At 41.9% G+C, this 6,000-nt stretch overlaps 1 long non-coding RNA gene across 1 annotated transcript in view; it reads left to right on the top strand.

Moving 5' to 3' along the window:
• The first annotated feature begins 1,160 nt into the window (after positions 1 to 1,160).
• Positions 1,161 to 6,000, top strand: part of LOC140212557 (uncharacterized) — a 485,064-nt gene continuing 480,224 nt past the window's right edge. Inside the window, exon 1 of the long non-coding RNA XR_011889745.1 lies at positions 1,161 to 1,312. This is a non-coding gene — a long non-coding RNA (uncharacterized lncRNA). The remainder of the gene's footprint in view (positions 1,313 to 6,000) is intronic.

The raw sequence follows: 6,000 nt of genomic DNA, 5'->3' as shown, positions 1-6,000 counted from the left end.
TAGGTTCTTGCTGCTCCTAATTTAAATAGAGCTAAAATTAGAATCTGATGTAGCCACATTTTAACTTATCAGTTTAACTTCTTTTTACAGACACATATAGCACGCTCAATAATTTTAGATTGGCTTTAATAATTTTTCCAATGGTGAACGTGCATTTGAATTGCATAGAGTTGTTTCATCTAGACTCCAGTTTTGATCACTATTTTGCATTTCTGTAGCTTCTATCAACAACAATAACAGAATCCAAACTATTGTAAATAACGATAGCTACAATAGCAAACAGAGCAAGTTGTTTATATCTGATATGGACATCAGCAAGATGGTGTTCATTCTTAAGAGATTCAACAGCACCGAAATAAAAAAAAGTAGCTTGTTGAATTGAAGATCAGGCGTAGTTTCTGTAATTATAATATCATTTTTTCACCCATGACACAGTGAGCAAGTTTTTAGCTATCTCATCAATTCCTTGAGCTCTTCACCTTAAACCCTAGCCATCAAATCTTACAAAACATTGGCGGAACTCAGCAGGTCAGTCGTCCAGGGTTTGCTGCGTTGCCCCAGGTTCTAGCACCAGCAGTCCCTTGAATCCTCACACTAATCTTGCCTACTTTGGGTTTCGCCCTCCTGTTAAAGCCTTCCGATGACCGCCCCACTTAAGTCATTCACTGAGTAGGTCAAACACATTAAAGGGATGCCGTTCAATCCCGAGTCTCAGAGTTGTAGGTAAAGCTCGCCAGAAATTAGCGTACATTCCACCAAAGACCTTTTGAAGGTTTGGTAGGAGATGAGGAAGAACTGAGAGGGAAGGGACTTAACTGTTGACTATCCTCGTCGGAGGGAGGGGGAATCCATTGAGTTTGGTGGTAACTGCGGTGAGTTGTCTTGCCAGCCACCACCACGCTCACTTGCTGATAACTACGATTGGCTGCTTTGGGCCTTGGCCACTCTCGAGCATGTCGGAGAGGGGCTGGGACTGTTTCGGGAGATACCGCGTTTGCGCAGGGAGACAGAGAGAGATTCCCGACAGTTCTCGCGCTTCCATTCCGGAGCTAGCGCGAGAGACGGAGACGAGGACGGGGGAAGGGTAGGGAGGAGACTAGGGAGCAGCTCGGCTGTTGCGCGGCGGAGCTGAGCTCTTCCTGCACTGTCTTGGCGGATGCTGATGCTGCTCTGTTCCTCTCAGCTTTTCCCTGATAGGATGATGCCAGTACACCTCTAGGAATTTTTTTCTCCCTCTTTTAAAGAGCGACAGAGAAAGAGAGACGGCTTTCCCCACACCCCATCTGACATTACCTGGAAGCGCACGGACTCGGTAAGTCTCAACGAAAATGGCATTTTTTTTCTCGTGCAAGACTATTAGTTTAAGGTGGTTTTAAATTAGTTAAAGGAGCGCCGTTCCGTTACCAAGAGACAGTAACCGCTTTCTTAGTCATTGTATAGATTATATCTACGTTTCAAATAGTGAAATGGTGTGTCCTCCTGCAATTGGGGGTGGGGTGGGATTTAGAGTGGTGGTGAAAGGGATGGGGTGTTTAACAAAAATGTGTGCCTGCAAGTGCAATTAATGTTTTTAATATTCAAACAAAAGATGCCTGAAATCAATTTTAGCCTTGCCACTGATCTCTAGCGCTAATGGAAATGTGATATTTTGATGTATATTTAATGGCTCTGTTCTGACTCCCGTCAACCCAGCTCCGTGTCTCCATTGTCGTATAGGAGTGCTGTAACGTCGTATCTAGACACCACTTCACTCTGTTGGTAGTGGTGAACCTTAGTTTTATACACGAAAAAGGGGGATGCATCATACTTTTGTTTTAATCATGCGGCTCCTTCATGTCGCTGACGTCTTGCATCGATGTGCGCAGCCGGCGGAGGAAGGGGACCGGAGGCGACTCTAAGGTGGGATGGAGGCGTTACATTGTGCATCTTAGTTGCAAGAAAGCTGTTAACATTGAAGAAGGGATCAAAATGTATCAGGTTGCATTTGCACTCTAGGTTGCCGTTTTAATTTAATGAGTGCATGAAAATGTGAAACAGACCCTTTTTAAAAAAAAATCGTTTACTTAAGTTCTCGTATCTTGATATCGGCAACCGGAATTGCCAGTTAAGTTATGATGTTGCTGTTTTAAATTCGCCATCATTTGGGTGCGACGCTATTACTGAAGCTCCAGCGTATAATAGCAGTTACATAAATGAATATTGTTTCGCGGTTTTAGGCACTGCTCTGCGTCGGGAGTTAGGAGACTTGGTTTAACCCCTCCCTCCTTCCTCGCTGAGCTGGTTATCGATCTTGTCTACCAGTGCGTGGGTCCAACAGAAATAATAAAAGGGAAAGTCGGGACTGGTAAATCTAATAAAGTATCTTGCAACATTCGTTTACGAGGGAGAACCTGGTTTGTTCAAAGCTGAAACATCTCAGCCTTCAGGAACTGAATTAAGGCGTGAATCAGACGAGCAGGGATGAGGTTTCACCCACGTCTCGAGCTTGATTTCCCCAAAACAAAGGGGATGCAGCAGATACTGTGAGTTTATAGCATTAATTGGCAGAGTAGTCAACTAGGTAGAGGTCCGCCAACTTGACCGTGGCTGCATTTTGGTTCGAAGTAACAACGACGCATAAAGCTGCCCTGAGTGGAGTGTGATCTGGGGGCAATTGAAGGCGACTGGGACATGTCATTTGCTACTGCTCAAAATTCATGAACACGCTGACTTTCCTTAGCACATCTCTGTATCTTCAGCTCAATTTGCTCCTCTATGAAGAAGGTTGAATGTTTAAACTTGTCATTTAATTCACTACTGAGTCAACGTGCCAAGGCCTGTTCCTGCATTTACTTTTATCTGGCATATAATAACATGTAGCAGGTTGAAATTAATTCATTGTCTGGTGGACTGAAAATCTATTACCAAACCAATTAGATTCCAAACAATGGAAATCAGATTAATGACTTCATTTTCTACATTACCTCTTGGATGAAATTGTACTGATGACCTGATGATTGTGTATCTGATGAGGCCGAACCGTAATTGTCAGCAAGCCATTAACCTGTTGGAGGCATGAACACCAGGGGATCTTAGCTGATTTTTATTTTTCTCTCTATAAATGCCTTTGGCATTCCTATGTTATTGCACCTCTCCTGTCTTCCTGACTTGTGTTTATTAACTTGGGACGATTGCAGGTTAAACCCTCCAGTTTACCTGCTGGCTGTGGTTCAGCTGCTGCTCACCCTGACTAGCTTGGAGATCAGGATGGAAGACTAATATTTTCTGTAATCTAGCGCTCATGAACACAAGCTTCAGGCCGTCCTCCTTCCAGGCTTTCAGACACAGAGTTGCACCTTCTTGGAAAAGCCTTTTGAGGGTTGTGTGTCTCTCTTTTCCAATTATTTCTTCACCTGCAACTTTGGCAGAACTGCTAAATATTAGGATCTACCCTTTTTTTTAATTGTCCTCAGAAGAAATTACATTGTTTCATTATCATCACCTAACAAACAGTACTTTTAAACGAGAAAAAGACTGAAGGAAGCTCAATCTGAAACATGACTGCTTTTCTTTCCGCGGATGTTGCTTGACTGGTTGAATTCTTCCAGCATTTCCTTTTGTTTGAAAAAGATTTAACTGTTGGAAAGGAGTACCTTTGTATTACTAAAATACAAACAACTTGTTGGAAACATTTTGTTTGTACAATAGCTGATGGTGCAGAGTCAAAGTGTGGTTTCAACAATTTATATCAGTTATTGTCTATAAATTATGACAACCACATTACAGTAACTTTTGGCAATTCACAGAATATTTATTTACTTGTTTGTTATAATTGTTTTTTGGGATTGTTGGTCCAGTTGGTTATTAATATAGTATCTGAAAAACCTGTAGCTTTTTCCTTTGAACTAAAGATTTCTCTCATGATGGTTTCTGTCTGTACACTCATAGCAATGATTGCTCCATTCTTGACTTGGATAACTCCTCTTTAAAGATCACATAAGCCATCAGTAGCTTGTGTCCACCTGAGCCCCTCAAAAACTCTACTGCTTTTCCAGCCCTGGTATGTTTATTTCGAGATAAAGTGCGGAATAGGCCCTTCCAGCCCTTCAAGCCGCACCACTCCACACTCCTGGCAACTCTGATTTAGTCCTAACCTGATCATGGGACAATTTACAAGGACAAATTAACCTATCTGATACATCTTTGGACCGTGGAAGGAAACAGCAGGACCCAGAGAAAACCCATGCCTGCCATGGGGAGGACATACAGAGAATGCTGGGACTGAACTCTGAACTCTGATGCCCCAAGCTATAATAGCATCATGTTAACCGCTACACTACCATGGTGACTCAAGTACCTTTCTCCCAAGTATTGGCTCTCCAGAGTAGCAATGCTTCTGCTACAGCTTTATGTTGACTCCTGCTCATTTCTTTTGGTCCCAACACAATTTCTGCTCATGTCTACTTGCTCTGGCGTTGGATTTGGTTAGTATAAGAATTGGAGATACAACTGGCCCCAATATTTTGGTCCTAGAACCATGTTTAATTTTGCTTTGGAAACATAAGGGAAATTGTGATTTAACAGACACTAATAACATTCCTATTTTGTTCCTTTTGGGATGAAAGTTTAGAGAGGTGACTAAAACCTTGGATGAATATAAACTATATAAATGCAGTAAGCTGTATGGTTCAGGAGGAGATGCGGATGACAGAATTTTCTCCTACTGATTAAAGAGGGATAAATGGGAGGGATGGAGCATATCCACAGAAGTTGAAAACCCGCAGAACAAACGATTGGCTCAGGATAAAACATAAACGTGGGTCATTAAAGTGACACCATGGGAGAGGCTGTGGATGACATCAATGGAATGAAGGAAAAGGAATCAATTACATCTGTAAGATTTGGTATTATTGGGCAGGCAAGAGTGGGATTGAATGTGACCAGTGATCTGATATGGAGTTTATTCAAAAAAAAAATAACTGGGAGTTGCAAGCCACTCACAGTAAGTTGGTGAGAGTTAAAAGGAACAGAGATGGGCACGACTGTGGTGATGAAAGTGAAGTCTGTATCTAGATCAGATATGGCTCAGGAAATTTGCCAGAGGAAAGTACTTGCATTGGCTTTAGTGCTTTGGTGCGGCTGAGGGAGCCACACGAGGGCCTTCATTTGATTGCTAAAATTGAATATCTCACAAAGTTGTAATTTCTGACTTTAAAGAATACCTCGGCTAAATAGGCCATGTAGTTGTCCTGTCTTTTAGGGAATCCTGCATTTGGGGTAGCAGTGCTTTGGATGAGATGTTGAAAACTAAGTTTCTTTCTGCTCTTTGGATGTTCCTGATAGGCCAGTTATCTGCAGCATATCAGTCAATATTTATTTCTCTGAAAATTCTTAGACTATTTGACCATTTCTACATTGGCTTGTAGGAAATGTGTGCAAATTGGTTGTTGGATTTCCTACAACAAGGACTACAGATTTAGTAATTTCATAGTTGTACAGCGGCATGGGACTTTTTTTTTGAATTGGCAAGAAATTTGCATATGCAAATTATTTTGACAGTACAAAGCTTGTATGTGCATCTGTCAGAATAAAAGGTAAAGATAACAGGTTTAGGGAACCTTGGTTTTCAAGAGATATTGAGGCCCTGGTTAAGAAAAAAAAGGAGGCGCATAGGGAGGTGTAGGTAGATGGGACGAAATGAGGTACTTGTGGAGTATAAGAAATGCAAGAGAACATTTAGAGAAATCAGGAGGGCTAAAAGGAAGGTGTCAGGTTACCCTAGCAGACAAGGTGAAGGAAATCCTAAACTATGTTAAGAGCAAAAGGATTGCAAGGGACAAAATTGGTCTCTGGAAAATCAAAATGGTAACCTATGCATGGAGGCAAAAGAAATGAGGGAGCTCTTAAATGGATGTTTTTTTGCATGTCAGGAAGTTGACACGGTCTTTAGAAGTGAGGACAAGCAGCTGCGATGTCATGGACCCTGTGCAGATTACAGAGGAGGAGGTATTTGCTATTTTG

The sequence above is a fragment of the Mobula birostris genome, chromosome 19 (genome assembly GCF_030028105.1).
Source record: "Mobula birostris isolate sMobBir1 chromosome 19, sMobBir1.hap1, whole genome shotgun sequence".
In the NCBI taxonomy this organism is placed as follows: domain Eukaryota; kingdom Metazoa; phylum Chordata; class Chondrichthyes; order Myliobatiformes; family Myliobatidae; genus Mobula; species Mobula birostris.
Note: the sequence above shows the minus strand (reverse complement) of the source record. Positions and strands in the feature narration are given on the sequence as shown.